Below are 20783 nucleotides of genomic sequence, written 5' to 3' on the forward strand. Positions count from 1 at the left end.
CATGGTTTTAAGGGTGGGCCCAGTGTCGGGAGAGATGTGGGTCAAAAATCAATCGAGGCGTGGTAAGGAGGTTGGGGATCATCCCAATGTGGTCTCTTTAATTTTTTGTGACTATTTAGGTGGACAAACAGGAAAAACAGTGCGAATGGGGTATTTTCGGGCTAAATCGGTGTTCTATACTCCTTTGAATTTGAGGGTGGCCCATGGTTTGGGTATGCTGTGGGCCAAAAATTGATCAAGATGTCCCAGGGAGGTTGAGGATCATCCCAGTGTGGTCCGTTTAATTTTTTATGGCTATTTGGCAGGACAAACTGACAAAACAGACCGATCCGAGCATTTCTGGTCCAAATCGGTGTGCTATAGCCCACAGTTTCGGGGGTGGGCCCAGGGTTCGGGCGTGCTGTCGACCAAAAATTGACCAGGGCATACCATGGATATTGGGGATCGTTCCATTATGGTCCGTTTAATTTTTCTTGGTCATTTGGGTAGACAAACGTGCGAAATGGCACAAATGGGGCATTGTCAAGCCTAATCGGTGTCCTATAGCCCACGGTTTTGGGTGCTATAGTCCACAATTTTGGGGCATTTTAGGGCAAAATCGGTGTTGTATAGCCCACGATTTTGAGGATAGGCCCAGGGTTCGGGCATCCAGTGGGTTGAAAATCAATCAAGGCGTGCTAGGGAGGTTTGGGATCGTCCCAGTGTGGTCTGTTTAATTTTTCATGGCTATTTCGATGGACAAACAGGCAAAACTACACAAACGAGCCATTTTCGGGCTAAATCAGTGTGCTATACCCAATGGTTTCGGTAGTGGTCCTGAGGTCCGGGCGTGCTATAGATCAAAAATTAATATGGGCGTGCCAGGGAGATTGGGGATCATCCCAGTGTGGTCCGTTTAATTTTTTGTGGCCATTTAGGAGGATAAACGAGCGAAATAGCATCAACGGAGCATTTTCGGGCCAAATCGTTGTGCTATAGCCAACAGTTTCGGGTGTGGGCCCAAGGTTCGATCGTGTTGTGGGCTAAAAATCAACCAGGGCATGCCAGGGATTTTGTGGATCAGCCCAGTATGGTCGTTTTATTTTTTCGTGAACATTTGGGTGGACAAACGGGTGAAACGGCATGAACGGGGCATTTTGGGCTAAATCGGTGTGCTATGGACCATGATTTTGGGGGTGGGCTCGGGGTCCGGGCGTACTGTGGGCTGGAAATTAATCGGGGCATGCCAGGGAGGATAGAGATCATCCCAGTGTGGTTCATTTAAATTTTTTGTGGCCATTTGGGAGGACAAACGGGTGAAACGGCACGAACGGGGCATTTTTCGGGCCAAATCGTTGTGCTATAGCCCACGATTTTGGGGGTGGGCCTGAGGTCCAGGTGAGCTGTGGGCGAAAATTGACCGGGGCATGCCAGGGAGGTTGCGGATCATCCCAGTGTGGTCCGTTTAATTTTTCGTGGTTATTTGGGTGGATAAACAGGTGAAATGATACGAACGGGGGGTTTTCGGGTCAAATCGTTGTGCTATAGCCTGCGGTTTCGGGGGTGGGCCTAGTGTCCTGGAGTTCTATCGATCTAAAATCGACCAGGGCGTGCCAGGGAGGTTGGGGATTAACCCAGTGTGGTACGTTTAATTTTTCATGGCCATTTGGATGGACAAACGGGTGAAACGGCATGAATGGGGCATTTTAGGTCCAAATCGGTGTGTATTAGCTCCCAGTTTTGGGGGTGGTCACAGGGTCCGAGCATGCTGTCAGCTGAAAATCATCTGGGGTGTGCCTGGGTGGTTGGGGATCATCCCAGTATCGTCCGTTTAATTTTTTGTTGGCATATGGGTGGACAAACGGGTGAAACGACATGAATGGGGCATTTTTAGGCTAAATCAATGTGCTATGGCCCACGTTTTTGGTGGCTGGCACAGAGTCCAGATGTGCTGTGGGCCAAAAATCGACCGGTGCTTGCTAGGGAGGTTGGGGATCGTTCAAGTGTAGTCCGTTTAATTTTTTTGTGGCCATTTGGGTGGACAAACGAGCAAAATGGCACGAACGGGGTGTTTTTGAGATAAATCGGTGTGATATAGCCCACGGTTTCTTGGGTGGGCCTGGTGTCTGGGCGTGTTGTGGGCCGATAATCGACCGGTGCATGCCAGGGAGGTTAGGGATCATCCCAGTATTGTCCGTTTAATTTTTTGTGGCTATTTGGGAGGATAAACGGGAGAAACAGCACAAACAGGGTATTTTCGGGTCAAATCAGTGTGCTATAGCCCACGGTTTTAGGGCTGCGCCTGAGGTTCAGGCATGCTATGGGCCAAATATCGATCGGAGCATGTCAGGGAGGTTGGGGATCGTCCCAACATGGTTCGTTTAATTTTTCATGGCTAATTGGTTTGACAAACGAGCAAAATAGTGCCAATGGGGCATTTTAGGGCTAATTCAGAGTGCTATAGCCCACGGTTTCAGGGGTGGGCCCGGGGTCCTGGCATACTGTGGGCCAATAATCGATCGGTGTGTACCAGGGAGTTTAGGGAATATCCCAGTATGGTTCGATCAAGTTTTCATAGCCATTTGGTTGGACAAATGGGCAAAACGGCGCGAATGGGGCATTTTCGAACCAAATCGGTGTGCTGTAGCCTATAATTTTAGGGGTGGGCCTGGAGTTCGAGTGTGTTGTGGGAATAAAAACAACCGGGGAGTGTCAGGGAGATTGGAAATCATTCCAGTGTGGTTCGTTTAATTTTTCGTGGCCATTTGGCTGGACAAACGGGCGAACCAGCGCGAACAGGGCATTTTCTAGACAAATCGATTTGCTATATCCCATTGTTTCGGGGGTAGGCCCGGGGTTCGGGTATGCTGTGGGCCAAAAATTGCTCAGTGGATGCCAGGGAGGTTGAGGGTCGTCCCAGTGTGGTCTAATTAATTTTTTATGGCCATTTGAGTAGAAAAACGGGTGAAACGGTGCGAACGGGGTATTTTAGGGCCAAATCGGTGTGCCATAGCCCACGGTTTTGGGGATGTGTTCGGGATCCGGACATGTTGCTAGCCAAAAATCGACCAGGGGGTGCCAGGGAGGTTGGGGATTGTCCCAGTGTAGTCCGTTTAATTTTTCGTGTATATTTGGCTGGACAAACGGGGAAACGACGCGAACGGGGCATTTTTGGTCCAAATCGGTGTGCTATAGCCCACGATTTTGGGGGTGAGGTTTGGTTCCGGGCGTGCTCAGTGTGGTCTGTTTAATTTTTTATGGTTATTTAGGTGGACAAACGGGCACAACGGTCCGAACGCGGTGTTTTCAGGGCAAATCGGTGTGCTATAGCCTACGGTTTTGGGGGTGGGCCTAGGGATCGAGCATGCTATGGGTCAAAAATCGACTGGGTATGCCAGGGAGGTTTGGATCCTCCTAGTGTGATTCATTTAATTTTTCGTGGCCATTTGGGTGGACAAATGGGTGAAAAGGCGCGAACGAGGCATTTTTGGGACAAATCGATGTGCTATAACCCATGGTTTCAAGGGTGAGCTAGGGGTCCCAGCATGTTGTGGGCCTAAAATTGACCGGGGTATGCCAGGAAGGTTGGGGATCGTCCGAATATGGTCCGTTTAATTTTTCATTACCATTTGGATGGACAAACGGGTGAAAGGGACAAATAGGTGTGCTGAAGCCAACAATTTCTAGGGTGGGGCCAGGGTTCGGGCGTGTTGTGGGCCGAAAAGCGAATGGGGCATGCTAGGGAGGTTGGGTCTCTTCCCAGTGTGGTCCGTTTAATTTTTCATGGCCATTTGGGTGGACAAACGGGCAAAACGATGCTAATAGAGCATTTTCAAGCTAAATCGTTGTGCTATAGCCTACGCTTTCGGGGGTGGGACCCGGGTCCGGGCGTGTCGTGGGTTTAAAATAGATCGGGGCGTGCTAGGGAGATTGAGGATCATCCTAGTAAGGTCCGTTTAATTTTTTGTGGCCATTTGGGTGGACAAACGAGAAAAATTACACGAACCGAGCATTTTTGGGCCAAATCGATGTGCTATTACCCACAGTTTTAGGGGTGGTCCCAGGGTTCGAGCGTGCTGTGGGCCAAAAAACAATCAAGGCATGACAGGGAGGTTAGGTTTTATCCTAGTATGGTCCGTTTACTTTTTTGTGGCTATTTGGGTCGTCAAATGGGTGAAACGGTGCGGACAGGGCATTTTCAAGCCTAATCAGTGTGCTATTGCCCACGGTTTTGGGGGTGGATGCGGGGTTCGAGCGTGCTGCGGGCCAAAAATTGATCAGGGCATGCCAGGGAAGTTGGGGATCATCCCAGTGTGGTCTGTTTAAGTTTTATGGTCATTTGAGTGGACAAATGGGCAAAACGGCGCGAAAGGGGCATTTTCAAGCCAAATCGATGTGCTATAGCCCACGATTTTGAGGGTGAAACTGGGGTTCAGGTGTGTTGTAGGCCAAAAATTGACCGAGGCATGCCATGGAGGTTGGGGATCATCCCAGTGTTGTTGATTTAATTTTTTGTGGCCATTTGGGTGGACAAACGGGTGAAATGGCGCGAACGGGGCATTTTTGGGCCTAATCGGTGTGTTATAGCCTACGATTTTAGGGGTTGGCCCGAGGTTCGGGCGTGCTGTGGGACAAAAATCGACCAGGGTGTTCCAGGGAGGTCTCTAATTATCCCAGTATGGTCTGTTTAATTTTTCTTGGCCATTTGGGTAGATAAACGGGGGAAATGGTACACACGGGGCATTTTCAGGCTAAATCGGCATGCAATAGCCCACGATTTTGGGGGTGCACCTGGGGTCCGGGCGTGCTGTGGGCCAAAAATCGACTGAGGCATTCCAGGGAGGTTGGGGATCGTCCCGGTGTGGTTCGTTTAATTTTTCGTGGCCATTTGGGGGGACAAACGGGCGAAATGGTGCGAACGGGGCATTTTCGGGCAAAATCGATGTGCTATAGCCCACGGTTTCGGGGTGGGACTGGGATTCAGGTGTGATGTGGGCCCAAAATCGACTGGGTCATGCCAGGGAGGTTGAGGATCATCTCAGTGTGGTCTGTTTAATCTTTCGTGGCCATTTCGGTGGACAAACGGGTGAAACGGCGTGAACGGAGCATTTTCGGGCCAAATCCATGTTCTATTGCCCATGGTTTTTGTGGTGGTCTCGGGGTTCGCGCGTGTTGTGGGCTAAAAACTGATCGGTTCATGCCAGGATGGTTGGGGATCATCCACGTGTGGTCTGTTTAATTTTTCTTAGATATTTGTGTGGACAAACTGACAAAACTGCATTAACGGGGCGTTTTTGGGCCATATCGATGTGCTATAGCCCACGATTTCTAGGGCAGGCCCAGGTTTCGAGCGTGCTTTGGGCTGAAAATCAATCGGTGTATGCCAGGGATGTTAAGGATTATTCCAGTATGGTTCATTTAATTTTTCATGCCATTTGGCTGGACAAATGGGCGAATCGGGGTTCGGGTGTGTTGTGGGCCAAAAATCAACTGAGACATGCCAGGTAGGTTTGAGATCATTCTAGTATGGTCCGTTTAATTCTTTGTGTCTATTTGGGTGGACAAAAATGCGAAAAGGCGCGAACGGGGCATTTTCTGGATAAATCGATGTGCTACAACCCATGATTTCGAGGGTGGGCTAGGGGTCCGAGCGTGTTGCGGGCCTAAAATTAATCAGGGCTTGCCAGGGAGGTTAGGGATCGTCCCAGTATGGTCCGTTTAACTTTTCAAGGCCATTTGGATGGGAAAACGTGTGGAACAACACAAACAGGGCATTTTTGGGCCAAATCGATATGCTATAGCCCATAATTTTGGAGGTGGTCCCAGGTTTTGCGCGTGATGTTGGTTGAAAATTGACCGGCGTATGCCACGTAGGTTGGGGATCGTGCCAGTATAGTCTGTTTAATTTTTTATGGCCATTTGGGTGGACAAACTAGCAAAACAACGCGAACGGAGCATTATCGGGTCAAATCGGTGTGCTATAGCCCACAGTTTTGGGGGTGGGCTCGGGGTCCGGGCGTGCTGTGGGTCGAAAATCGACCAGGGCATGCTAGGGAGATTGGGATCATCCCATTGTGGCCCGTTTAATTTTTTGTGGCCATTTGGGTGGACAAACGGGCAAAACAACGCGAACGGGGCATTTTTGAGCCAAATCGATATGATATTACCCGTATTTTTGTGGGTGGGCTCTAGGTTCGGGCGTGCTGTGAGCCAAAAATTGATCGGGGAGTGCCAGGGAGGCTAGGTATCATTCCAGTATAGTCCTTTTAATTTTTTGTGGCCATCTGGGTGGGGAAACGGGCGAAACATCGCGAACGGCGCATTTTCGAGGAAAATTGGTGTGCTATAGCCCACGGTTTCGGGGGTGATCTTGGGGTCCGGGCGTGCTTTGGGACAAAAGTCGATCGAGGTATGCCAGGGATGTTGGGGATCGTCCTAGTATGGTTCGTTAAAGTTTTTATGGCTATTTGGGTGGACAAAAGGGCGAAACAACGTGCAAGGGACATTTTTTGGCTAAATCGGTGTGCTATAGCCCACGATTTTGGGCTTGGGCTAGGGATTCGGGTGTGCTGTGGGCCGAAAATTGATCGAGGCGTGCCAGGGAGGTTAGGGATCATCCAAGTATGGGCCGTTCAATTTTTCGTGGCCATTTGGGTGGACAAACGGTCAAAACAGTGTGAACGGGGCATTTTTGGGCCAAATTGGTGTGCTATAAGCCCACGGTTTTGGGGGTGGGCTGAGGGTCCAGGCGTGCTATTGGCCGAAAATTGACCGGGGCATGTCAGAGAGGTTGGGGATCATCCCAACATGGTCCGTTTTGTTTTTCATGGCCATTTGGGTGGACAAACAAGCTAAACATACGAATGGGGCATTTTAGGGCCAATTTAGTGTGCTACAGCCCTCATTTTTGGGGGTGGACCCGGGGTCTTGGTGTGCTATGCACCAAAAATCAACCGGGGCGTACCAGGGAGATTGGGGATCATCCCAATATGGTTCGATAAATTTTTCGAAGCCATTTGGGTGGTAAAAAGGGCAAAATGGTACGAACGGGGCATTTTTAGGCCAAATCGGTGTGCTATAGCCTACGATTTTAAGGGTGGCCTCGGGGTTTGACTGTGCTGTGGGTATAAGAACATCGGGGTGTGTCAGGGAGGTTGGAGATCTTCTCAGTGTGGTCCGTTTAATTTTTGGTGGTCATTTGGGTGGAAAAACGAGCAAAACGAAGCGAACAGGGCTTTATCAGGTTAAATCAGTGTGCTACAGCCCCCAGTTTTAGGGGTGGCCCCGAGGTCCGAGCATGTTGTGGGTTGAAAATCAACCGGGGCATGCCAGAGAGGTTGGGGATCATCTCAGTGTGGTCTGATTAATTTTTTGTGGCCATTTGGGTGGACAAACGGGCAAAACAGCACGAGCGTGGAATTTTTGGTGCAGGACCATCAATGTACTATAGCCCACGGTTTTGGGGGTGGGCCCGGGGTTTGGTCATTCTGTTGGCTAAAAATCGATCAGGGCATGCTAGGGAGGTTGAGGATAGTCTTAATGTGCTCCGTTTAATTTTTCGTGGCCATTTGGGTGGACAAACTAGAGAAATGGCGTGAACGGGCATTTTCGAGCCAAATCGGAGGGCTATAGCCTACGGTTACGGGGGTGGGCCCAGGGTTCGAGTGTGCTGTAGATAGAAAATCGATCAGGCGTACCAGGGAGGTTGGGGATCGTCTCAGTGTGGTCCGTTTAATTTTTCATGATTATTTTGGTGGACAAACGGGCGAAACAGCGTGAACGGGGCATTTTCGGGTAAAATCGGTATGCAATAGCCCGCGATTTTGGGGGTGAGCTTGGGGTCCAAGCGTGCTGTGGGCTGAAAATCAACCAGGTCATGCCAGGGAGGTTGGGGATCATTCTAGTATGGTTTGTTTAATTTTTCGTGGTTATTTGAGCAGACAAACGAGTGAAACATTGCGAATAAGGCATTTTCTGGCAAAATCGATGTGCTTTAGCCCTCGGTTTTAGGGGTGAGCCTGGGATTTGGGATGGCTGTATGTCAAAAATATACTGAGGCATGCCAGGGAGATTGGGGATCATCCAAATATGGTATGTTTAATTTTTCGTGGCCATTTGGCTGGACAAACAGGCGAAACGGCGCGAATGGGGCATTTCGAGCTAAAATCGATGTGCTATAGCCCACAGTTTTAGGGGTGGAACTGGGGTCCGGTTGTGTTGTGGGCCGAAAATCAACCAGGGCATGGCCGGGAGGTTTGGGATCATCTCACTATGGGCCGTTTAATTTTTCGTGGGCATTTGTTTGGAGAAACGGGCAGAACGGTGCGAACGGAGTCTTTTTGGGCCAAATTGGTGTGCTATAGCCCATGGTTTCGGGGGCGGGCCTGGGTTCCGGGCATGCTATGGGCCAAAAATCAACTGGGGCATGCCAGGGAGGTTGTGGATCATCCCAGTATGGTCCGTTTAATTTTTGTGGGCATTTGGGGACCGGGCGTGCTGTGGGCCAAAAATGATCAGGGCATGCCAGGGAGGTTGGGGATCATCCCAGTATGGTTCGTTTAAATTTTTGTGGCCATTTGGGTGGACAAATAGGAGAAAAGGCGCGAACGGGGCATTTTTAGGCTAAATAGGTGTGCTATAACCTACGGTTTCGAGGGTGGACCTGAGGTCCGGGTGTGCTGTGGGCCCAAAATTGATCGGGATGTGCCAGGGATGTTGGGGATCGTCCTAGTATGGTTAATTTTTCGTAGTTATTTGGGTGGACAAATGGGCAAAATGGCACAAACGAGACATTTTTTGGCCAAATCGGTACCCAATAGACCACATTTTTAGGTGTGGACTTGTTGTTCGGACGTGTTGTAGGACAAATATCGACCGAGGCATGCCAAGGTGGTTGGGGATCATCTCAGTGTTGTTTTTTTATTTTTTTCGTGGCCATTTGGGTGGACAAACGTGCGATACGACGTGAACGGGGCATTTTCGAACCAAATCGGTGTGCTATAGTCCGCGGTTTTGGGGTGGGCCTGAGGTCCGGGCGTGCTGTGGGTCAAAAATTTATCGGGACATGCCTGGGTGGTTGAGGATGATTCTAGTGTGGTCCATTTAATTTTTTGTGGCTATTTGGGTGGAAAAACGGGCGAAATAGCTTGAACTGGGCATATTCGGACCAAATCGGTGTGCTATAGCCCATGGTTTCTGGGGCAGGCCAAGGGTTCGGGCTGTGGTTCAAAAATCGATCGGGGCATGCCAAGGTGGTTGGGGATCGTTCCAGTGTGATCCATTTAATTTTTCGTTGTTATTTGGGTGGTCAAACGAGAAAAACGGTGCAAACGGGACATTTTTGGGCCAAATTGATGTGCTATAGCCCACTTTTTTAGGGGTGGTCCTGGATTTCGGGCGTGCTGTAGCCAAAAAATCGACCGGAGCGTGCCAGGGAGGTTGGGGATCATTCCAGTGTGGTCCATTTACTTTTTCATGGCCATTTGGGTGGACAAACGGGCGAAACGGCTCGAACGGGGCATTTTCGGGCCAAATCGATGTGCTATAGCCCATGATTTCTAGGGTGGGCTCGGGGTCCGGGCGTACTGTGGGCCAAAAATTGAATGTGCATGCCAGGGAGGTTTGGAATCATCCCTGTGTGGTCCATTTAATTTTTTGTGGCTATTTGGGTGGACAAACAGGCTAAATCGATGTGCTATAGCCCACGGTTTTGGGGCTAGGTCCGGGGTCTGGGCATGTTGTGGGCCAAAAATTGATCAAGGCATGCGAGGGAGGTTGGGGATCATCCCAATGTGGTCTGTTTAATTTTTTTTGTCCATTTGGTTAGAGAAACGGGTGAAACAGTGTAAATGGGGCATTTTCTGGACAAATCGATGTTCTATAGCCCACGGTTTTGGGGGTGGGCTCGGGGTTTGGGTGTGCAGTAGGCTGAAAATAGATCGGGGCGTGCCAGGGAGATTGGGGATCATCCCAGTGTGGTATGTTTAATTTTTTGTGGCCATTTGGGTGGATAAACGGGTGAAACGGCGCTAACGGGGCCTTTCGGGCCAAATAGGTGTGCTATAGCCCAAGGTTTCAGGAGAAGGCCCGAGTTTGGGTGTGCTTTGGGCCAAAAATCAACCGGGGCATGTCGGGGGGGTTGGGGATCATCCCAGTATAGTCCGTTTAATTTTTCGTGGCCATTTGGGTGTACAAATGGGAGAAACAGCGCGAATAGAGTATTTTCGGGCTAAATAGGTATGCTATAGCCCATGATTTCGGGGGTGGGCCTGAGTTTTGGGCATGCTGTGGGTCCAAAATTCATTAGGGCATGTCAGGGAGGTTGGGGATCATCCCATTATAGTACGTTTAATTTTTCGTGGCCATTTGGGAGGATAAATGGGTGAAATGGCACGAACGAGGCATTATTGGGACAAATCGGTGCCCAAACCATGTTTTTAGGGGTGGGCTTGTGGTCCGGACATGTTGAGGGCAAAAAATCGATCGAGGTATGCCAGGGAGGTTAGGGGTGGGCTTGGGGTTCGGGTGTGCTGTAGCCCAAAAATCAATCGGAGCGTGCCAGGGAGGTTGGAGATCATTCTAGTGTGGTCCATTTACTTTTTCATGTCCATTTGGGTGGACAATCGGATGAAACAGCTAGAACAGCACATTTTCGGGCCAAATCGGTGTGCTATAGCCCACGATTTCTAGGGTGGGCTCGGGGTCCGGGCGTACTGTGGGCCAAAAATTGACTGGGCATGCCAGGGAGGCTTGGGATCATCCCTGTGTGGTCCGTTTAATTTTTTGCGTCTATTTGGGTGGAAAGACGGGCTAAATGGCGCGAAACGGGGCATTTTCAGGCCAAATCGATGTGCTATAGCCTCCTATTTTAAAGGTGGGCCCAGCGTTTGGGCGTGCTGTGGGCCGAAAATTGATTGGTATATGCCAGGAAGATTGGGGATCGTCCCAGTGTGGTCCTTTTAATTTTTGGTGGCCATTTGGGTGGACAAACGGGAGAAATATCACAAAAGGAGAGTTTTCAGGCCAAATCAGTGTTATAACGCACAGTTTTGGGGGTCGGCCTAAGGTTCAGGTGTGCTGTGGACCATCCATCGATCGGGGCATGTCAGGGAGATTAGGTATCATCCTAGTGTGGTCCGTTTAATTCTTCGTAGCCATTTGGGTGGACAAATGGGTAAAACAGTGTGAACGGGGCATTTTTGGGCTAAATTATTGTGCTATAGCCCACGATTTTGTAGGTGGGCTCGGGGTCCTAGCATGCTATGGGCCAAAAATCAATCGGGGCTTGCCATGAAGGTTGCGATTCGTCTCAATGTGGTCAGTCTTATTTTTTGGGTCAATTTGGGTTGACAAATGGGCGAAACAGCGCGAATGGGGCATTTTCGGCCCAAATCGATGTTTAATTTTCCATGATTATGGGGGTGGGCCTGGGGTCCGAGCGTGCTATGGGTCAAAAATTGATTGGGGAATGCCAGGGAGGTTAGGAAACGTAACAGTATGGTCCGTTTTATTTTTTATCGCCATTGGGGTGGACAAACAGGCGAAACGGTACGAATGGGGCATCTTTGGGCTAAATTGATGTGCTATAACCCATGGTTTTAGGGGTGGACCGGGTCACCAAGTATGCTGTAAGCCAAAAATTAACCGGGGCGTGCCAGGGAGGTTGGGGATCATCCCAGTATGGTCCTTTTAATTTTTCTGGCTATTTTGGCGGACAAATGGGCGAAACGGCGCAAATGGGGCATTTTTTTGCCAAATCGATGTGCAATAGCCCACAGTTTTAGGTGTGGCCCTGGGTCCGGGCGTACTGTGGGCTGAAAATCTACCGAGGTGTGCCAGGGAGGTTGGGGATCATCCCAGTGTGGTCCGTTTAAATTTTTGTGGAAATTTGGAGGACAAACGGGCGAAACAGCGGGAACGAGCCATTTTCGAGCCAAATCGGTGTGCTATAGCCCACGATTTTTGGGGTGGGCTCGGGGTTCGGTGGTGTTGTGGGCCAAAACTTGATCGGGGTATTTCAGGGAGGTTGGGGATCATTCTAGTGTGGTCTGTTTAATTTTTCATAGCTATTTGGGTGGACAAATGGGTGAAACGACGCGATGGGGTATTTTTTGGCCAAATTGGTGTGCTATAGCCCACAGTTTTGGGGGTAGGCCTAGGGGCGTGGCAAGGAGGTTGGGGATCATCCCAATATGGTCCATTTAATTTTTCGTGGCCAATTGGATAGACAAACGTGCAAAATGGTATAAAGGGGCATTTTCAGGCCTAATCAGTGTGCTATAGCCCACGGTTTCATGGGTGGGCTCGGGTTTCGGGCATGCTGTGGGCAAAAAATTGACTGAGGCATGCGAGGGAGGTTGGGGATCATCCCAGTGTGGTCTGTTTAATTTTTTGTTGCCATTTGCGTAGACAAACGGCCGAAACATTGCGAATGGGGCATTTTCTAGCTAAATTGGTGTGATATAGCCCACGGTTTTGGGGGTGGGCCCAGGGTTTGGGCGTGCTGTTGTCTAAAAATAGACTGGGGTGTTCCAGGGAGATTGAGGATTGTCCCAGTGTGGTATGTTTAATTTTTTGTGGCTATTTGGGTAGACAAACGGGCGAAACGGAGCGAACGGCGCATTTAGGGGCAAATCGGTGTGCTATAGCCCACGATTTTGAGGGTGGGCCCGGGGTTTGGGCGTGTTGTTGGCTAAAAATAGACCGGGGTGTTCCCGGGAGATTGAGGATTATCCCAGTGTGGTATGTTTATTTTTTTGTGGCTATTTGGGTGGATAAACGGGCGAAGCGGCGCGAACGACGCATTTAGGGGTAAATCGGTGTGCTATTGCCCACGGTATAGGGCTGGGACTGGGGTCTAGGCATGCTGTAGACCAAAAATTAACCGAAGCATGCCAGGGGGTTGGGGATCATCCCAGTGTTTTCTGTTTAGTCTTTTGTGGCTAAACTAGTGTGCCAAAATGGAGCATTTTTTAGCCAAATTGGTGTGCAATAAACCACGATATTGGTGGCTGGCCAAGGGTCCGAGCATGATGTGGACCAAAAAGCTACCGAGGCATGCCAGTGAGGTTGGGGATCATCCCAGTATAGTTCGTTGAATTTGTTTTGGCTATTTGGGTAAACAAACAGGTGAAACGGCGCGAACGGGGCATTTTCAGGCTAAATCGATGTGCTATAGCCTTCTATTTTGGGGATGGGCCCAGCGTTTGGGTGTGCTGTGGGCCAAAAATTGATCGGTGCATGCTGGGGAGATTGGGGAACGTCCCAGTGTGGTCTGTTTAATTTTTCGTGGCCATTTGGGTGGACAAATGGTAGAAACAACGCAAAAGGGGTGTTTTCGAGCCAAATCAGTGTTATAGCCCACAGTTTCTGGGGTGGGCCTTGTGTGAGGGCATGTTGTAGGCCAAAAATCGACCGGGGCATGTCAAGGAGATTGGGGATCGTCTTATTGTGGTTCGTATAATTTTTTGTGGCCATTTAGGTGGACAAACGGGCAAAACGGTGTGAACGGGGCATTTTTGGGCCAAATCATTATGCTATAGCCCATGGTTTCTGAGGTGGGCTTGGGGTCCTAGCGTGCTATGGGCCAAAAATCGATCAGGGCTTGCCAGGGAGGTTGGGGATCGTCTCAGTGTGGTCAGTTTTATTATTTGGGGACATTTGGGTGGACAAACGGGCGAAACAGCGCGAATGGGGCATTTTCGGCCCAAATTGATGTGCAATTTCCTACGATTATGGGGGTGGTCCAGGGGTCCAAGTATGCTATGGGTCAAAAATCAATTGGGGTATGCCAAGGAGGTTAGGGAATGTCCCAGTGTGGTCTGTTTAATTTTTTGTGGCCATTTTGGTGGACAAACAGGCGAAACGGTGCGACCAGGGCATCTTTGGGCTAAGTCGATGTGCAATAGCCAATGGTTTCGGGAGTGGACCGGGGGTCCGAGCGTGCTGTAAGCTAAAAATCGGCCGGGGCATGCCAGGGAGGTTGGGGATCATCCCTGTATGGTCCGTTTAATTTTTTGTGACCATTTGGGTGGACAAATGGGTGAAACGGCGTGAATGTGGTATTTTTGGGCCAAATCGGTGTGCTATAGCCCACGGTTTTAGGAATGGGCCTGGGTCCGGGCGTGCTGTCTGTCGAAAATCGACCGAGGTGTGGCAGGGAGGTTGGGGATCATCCCAGTGTGGTCCGTTTAATTTTTTGTAGAAATTTGGTGGACAAACAGGCGAAGCGACGGGAATGAGCCATTTTTATGCCAAATCGGTGTGCTATAGCCTACTGTTTTGGGGGTGGGCCCGGGGTTCGATCGTGCTATGGGCCAAAAATTGATCGGGGCATTCCAGGAAGGATGGGGTATTTTTGGGCCAAATTGATGTGCTATAGCCCACACTTTTGAGAGTGGGCCAAAAATCCGGGCATGTTGTCGGCCAAAAATTGACCGAGGCGTGCCAAGAAGGTTGGGGATCATTCCAGTATGGACCATTTAATTTTTTGTGGCCATTTGAGTAGACAAATGTGTGAAATAGAATGAACGGGGAATTTTCTGGCCCAATCAGTGTGCTATACTATAGCCCACGGTTTTGGGGGTGGGCTCGGGGTCCGGGCGTGCTGTGGGCCAAAAATCGACTGGGCATGCGAGGGAGGTTCGGGATCGTCCCTGTGTGGTCTGTTTAATTTGCCGTGGCTATTTGGGTAGACAAACGAGCAAAACATTGCGAATGGGGTATTTTTTAGCCAAATCGGTCTACTATATCCCACAGTTTTAGGGGTGGGCCCGGGGTTTGGGCGTGCTGTTGGCTGTAAATAAATCTGGGTGTTCCAGGTAAATTGGGGATTATCCTAGTGTGGTATGTTTAATTCTTCGTGGCCATTTGGGTGGACAAATGGGGGAAAGGGTGCGAATGGGGTATTTCGGGCCAAATCGGTGTGCTATTGCCCACGGTTTCTAGACTGGGCCAGGGATCTGGGCGTACCATGGGCTGAAAATGGACCGACGCATGCCAGGGGGTTGAAGATTATCCCAGTGTGTTCCATTTAGTTTTTCGTGGCTATTTGGGTGGACAAACAGGCGGAACGGTGCGAATAGAGCATTTTCGAGCCAAATTGGTGTGCAATAAACTATGTTTTTGGGGGTTGGCCTGGGGTCCGGGCGTGTTGTGGGCCAAAAATCGACTGAGGCATGCCAGGGTGGTTGGGGATCATCCCAGTATGGTTTTTTTAATTTTTCATGGCTATTTGGGTAGACAAATGGGACTAACGGCGTGAACAGAGTATTTTCGGACTAAATAGGTGTGTTATAGCCCACGAATTTGGGTGGGCCCGGGGTTCGGGTGTGCTGTCGGCTAAAAATTGACCGGGGTGTGCTAGGGAGGTTTGGGATCATCCCAATATGGTCCGTTTAATTTTTTGGGTCCATTTGGGTGGATAAACAGGAAAAACAGCATGAACAGGGCATTTTTGAGCCAAATCGGTGTTCCATAGCCCACGATTTTATGGGTGGGCTTGAGGTCCGAGCATGCTGTATGCCAAAAATTGATCGAGGAATGCCAAAAAGGTTGGGGATAGTCCCGTGTTGTCCGTTTAATTTTTCGTGGCCATTTGGGTGGACAAACGAGCGAAACGACGTGAACGGGGCATTTTCATGCAAAATCGGTGTGCTACAGCCTACGATTTTGGGGTGGGCCCAGGGTCCGGGCATGATGTGTACCAAAAATCGACCGGGGCTTGCCAGGGTGAGTGGAGATCATCCCAGTATGGTCCGTTTAATTTTTTGTAGCCATTTGGGTGGACAAACGGGCGAAATGGCGCGAACGGGACATTTTTGAGCCAAATTGGTGTGCTATAACCCATGGTTTCTGGGGCAAAACCAGGATTCGGGTGTGCTGTGGGCTAAAAATCAGCCGGGGCATACCAGGAAGGATGGGGGTCATCCAAGTATGGTCCGTTTAATTTTTTGTGGCCATTTGGATAGACAAACGGAAGAAATGGCGCGAACGGGGCATTTTTTGGCCAAATCAATGTGCTATAGACCACTATTTTAGGGGTGGACCCGGAGTTCGGGCGTGATGTGGGCCAAAAATCGACTGGGGCACACCAGGGAGGTTGGGAATCGTGCTAGTGTGGTCCATTTAATTTTTCGTGGCCATTTGGGTTACAAACGGGCGAAACTGCGCGAACGGGGCATTTTCAGACATATCGGGGTACTATAGCCTACGATTTCTGGGGCAGGGCCAGGGTCTGGGTGTGGTGTGGTGTGGTCCAAAAATCGATCGGGCACGCCAGGGAGGTTAGGGATCATCCCAGTGTGGTTTGTTAAAGTTTTCGTGTCTATTTTGGTCGACAAACGGGCAAAACGGTGCGAATGGGGCATTTTTAGAACAAATTGGTTTCCTATAGCCTTCTATTTCGGGTGTGGGCCCAGGGTCCGAGAGTGCTATTGATTCAAGTGTGGTCCGTTAAATTTTTTGAGGCCATTTGGGTAGACAAACGGGAGAAATGATGTGAAAGGCATATTTTCGGGCCAAATCGATGTGCTATAGCCCATAGTTTTGGGGGTGGGGCCAAGGTTCGAGTGTGCTGTGGCCCAAAAATCGACCGGGGCATGCCAAGGAGATTGGGGATCATCCTAGTATGGTCCTTTTAATTTTTTGTGGCCATTTGGGAGGACAAACGGGCAAAATGGCATGAACGGAGCATTTTCGGGCCAAATTAATGTGCTATAGCCCACGGTTTCGGGGGTGGGCTAGGGTTTCGAGTGTGCTTTGCACCAAAAATCAATTGAGGCATGCCCGGGAGGTTAGGGATCATCCCAGTATGGTTAGTTTTATTTTTCGTGGTCATTTGGGTGGACAAACAGGCGAAACAATGCGAATGGGGCATTTTTAGACAAATGGATGTGCAATTGCCCATGATTTTAGGGGTGGGCCCGGTGTCCAAGCGTGTTGTGGGCCGAAAATCAATCGGGGCATGCTGGGGATCGTCCCAGTGTGGTCCGTTTTATTTTTCGTGTCCATTTAGGTGGACAAACGGGTGAAACAGCGCGAACAGGGCATTTTTAGGCCAAATCAATGTGCTATAGCCCATAGTTTTGAGGGTGGGCCTGGGATCCAAAAGTGCTGTGAGCCAAAAATTGATCGAGTCATGTCAGAGAGGTTAGGGATCATCTAAGTGAGGTTCGTTTAATTTTTCGTGGCCATTTGGGTGGATAAACTAGCGAAATGGTCCGAATGACGCATTTTAAGGCCAAATCAGTGTGCTATATCCCACGATTTTAGAGGTGGACCCGAGGTCCGGGCGTGCTGTGGGCTAAAAATGGACGAATTGGCCCATTTTCATGGCCATTTAGTTGGAAAATGGGCAAAACAGTGTGAACGGGGCATTTTCGAGTCAAAAATTGACTGAGCTGTGCAAGGGAGGTTGGGGATCATCCCAGTATGGTCTACTTAATTTTTCGTGTCCATTTGGGTAAACAAACAGGCAAAATAGTGCAACTGTGGAATTTTCTGGTCAAATCGGTGTGCAATAGCCCTCGTTTTTTAGGGTGGAATCATGGTTTGGGCGTGCTAGGGAGATTGGACATTTGGATGGGAAAATGGGCAAAACGGCATGAGCAGGGCATTTCAGGCCAAATCGGTGTGCTATAGCCCATTATATCAGAAGTGGGCCCGAGATTTGATCATACTGTGGGCCAAAAATTGACCCGAGCATGCTAGGGGGTTGGGGATCATCCCATTATGGTCCATTTAATCTTTCATGTCCATTTGGGTGGACAAACGGGTGAAACGAAGAGAACGGGGCATCTTTGGGCCAAATCGGTGAGCCATAGCCCATATTTTTAGGGGTGGGCTCGGGGTGTGAGCGTGCTGTAGGCTAAAAATTGATCGAGGTATGCCAGGGAGATTGGGGATCATCCCAGTGTTGTCCATTTAATTTTTTGTGGTCATTTGGGTGGACAAATGGGTGAAACAATGTGAATAGGGCATTTTCGAGCCAAATCAGTGTGTTATTGCTTACGATTTTGGGGGTGGGCCCGGGGTCCGCGCGTGCTATGGGCCCAAAATCTACTGGGGCGTGCCAGGGTTATTAGGGATCGTCCCAGTATGGTTCATTTAATTATTCATGGCCATTTGGGTGGACAATTAGGCGAAATGACATGAACGGGGTATTTTCGGGCAAAATCAGTGTGCTATAGCCCATGGTTTTTGGGGCAGGCCCAGGGTTCGGGGGTGCTGTGGGCCAAAAATCGACCAGGGCATGCCAGGGAGGTTGCAGATCATCCCAGTGTGGTTTGTTTAATTTTTCGTGGCCATTTGGGTGGATAAACGGGCGTAAGGTGCAAATGGGGCATTTTTAGGCCAAATTGATGTGCTATAACCCACTTTTTTGAGGGTGGACTCGGGGTCCGGGCGAACTGTAGGCCAAAAATTGACCGGGACATGCCAGGGAGGTTGGGGATCATCCCAGTGTGGACCATTTAGTTTTTCCATGCCATTTGGGTGGACAAACGGGCGAAGCAGTGCAAACGGGGCATTTTCGGGCCAAATCGATGCGCTATAGCCTATGGTTTCTGGGGTGGGCCCAGGGTCCAGTCGTGCCAAATTGATGTGATATAGCCTTCTGTTTCGGGGGTGGGCCCGGGGTATGGGCGTGCTTTGAGCCAACAATTGACTGGTGCATACAAGGGAGATTGGTGATCATTCCAGTGTGGTCTATTTAATTTTTCGTGGCCATTTTGGTGGACAAACAGGAAAAACAATGCAAAAGGGACATTTTCAGGCCAAATCGGTGTGCTATAGCCCACGATTTTGGGGGTGGGCCCAGGGTTCGGGCGTGTTATGGGTCAAAAATTGACCGAGGCATGCTAAGGAGATTGGGGATAATCCTAGTGTGGTCCGTTCAATTCTTTATAGCCATTTGGGTGGACAAATGGGTGAAACAGCACGAATGGGGGATTTTCGGGCCAAATCAGTGTGCTGTAGCCCAAGGTTTTGGGGGTGGGCCAGGGGTCCGGGCGTGTTGTGGGCTAAAAATTGACCAGGGCTTGCCGGGGAGGTTAGGGATCATCCCAGTGTGGTTCGTTTCATTTTTCGTGGCTATTTGGGTGGACAAACGGGCGAAATAACGTGAATTTGTTATTTTCGGGCAAAATCGATGTGCAATTTCTCACGGTTTATGGGGTGGGCGCGGGGTCCGAGCATGCTATGATCCAAAAATCGATCGAAGCATGCTAGAAAGATTGGAAATTATCCGAATATGGTCCGTTTAATTTTTTGTGGCTATTTGGGTGGACAAACGGGAGAAACAGCGCGAACGGGGAATTTTTGGTCCAAATCAATGTGCTATAGCTCATGGTTTATGGCGTGGGCCGAAAATTCACTGGGGTATGCCAGAGAGGTTTGGGATCATTCCAGTGTAGTCCATTTATTTTTTTGTTGCCATTTTGGTGGACAAACGAGCGAAACAGTGCGAATGGGGGAGGCCTGTGTTCGGGCGTGCTTTGGGCCGAAAATTGACCGAGGTATGCCAAGGAGGTTGGGGATCATCCCAGTGTAGTCCGTTTAAGTTTTCATGGCCATTTGGGTGGACAAATGGGTGAAACGGCGGGAATGAGCCATTTTTTAGCCAAATCAGTGTGCTATAGCCCACGGTTTTGGGGGTGGGACTGGGGTCCGGGAGCGCTGTGGGTCAAAAATTGATCGAGGTGTGCCAGGGAGGTTGAGGATCATCCCAGTATGGTCTATTTAATTTTATCTGGCCATTTGGGTGGACAAACGGGCAAAAAGACGCGAACGGGGCATTTTTGGGTCAAATTGTTGTGCTATAGCCCACGGTTTTGGGGGTGGGCCTGAGTTTCGATCATTCTGTGGGCCAAATATTGACTGGGGCATGCTAGAGTTGTTGGGGATCATCCCAGTGTTGTCCATTTAATTTTTTGTGGTATTTGGCTGGACAAACAGGTAAAACGGCGTGAAAAGGACATTTTCGAGCTAAATTGGTGTGCTATAGCCCACGCTTTTTGGGCATGCCCAGGGTCTGGGAAAGATGTGGGTCAAGAATCTCTCTGGGAGTGCCAGGGAGGTTAGGGATCGTCCCATTGTGGTACAGTTAATTTTTTGTGGCCATTTAGGTTGATAAATGGGCAAAACAGCGCAAACGGGGCATTTTCGGGCTAAATCGTTGTGCTATAGCCCATTGTTTTGGGGGTGGGCCCAGGGTTCGAGCGTGCTGTGGGCCAAAAATCGACTGGGGCATGCCTGGGAGGTTGGGGATCATCCCAGTGCGGTTCGTATTTCGTGGCCATTTGGGTGGGCAAACGGGCGAAACGGCACAAACGGGGTATTTTCGGGACAAATCTTGGTGCTATAGCCCACTGTTTTAGGGGTGGGCTCGGGGTCAGTGCATGCTGTAGGCCAAAATTTGACCGGGGCATGCCAGGGATGTTGGGGATTGTCCCAGTGTGGTCTATTTAATTTATCGTGGCTATTTGGGTAGACAATTGTGTGAAACGGCATAAACGGGGCATTTTTGGGCTAAATCGTTGTACTATAGACAGCAGATTCGGGGGTTGGCCAGGGGTTCGGGCGTGCTGTGGGCCAAAAATTGATCGGGGCATGCCAGGGAATTTGAGGATCGTCCCAGTGTGATTCGTTTAATTTTTCGTGGCCAATTGAGTGACAAACGGGAGAAATGGCATAAATAGGGGATTTTGAGGGCCAAATCGGTGTTCTAAGACGAAAATCAATCGGTACATGTCAGAGAGGTTGAAGATCGTCCCAGTGTGGTCCGTTTAATTTTTTGTCGCCATTTG

Source organism: Capsicum annuum, chromosome 7, assembly GCF_002878395.1.
Source record: "Capsicum annuum cultivar UCD-10X-F1 chromosome 7, UCD10Xv1.1, whole genome shotgun sequence".
Taxonomy (NCBI): Eukaryota; Viridiplantae; Streptophyta; class Magnoliopsida; order Solanales; family Solanaceae; genus Capsicum; species Capsicum annuum.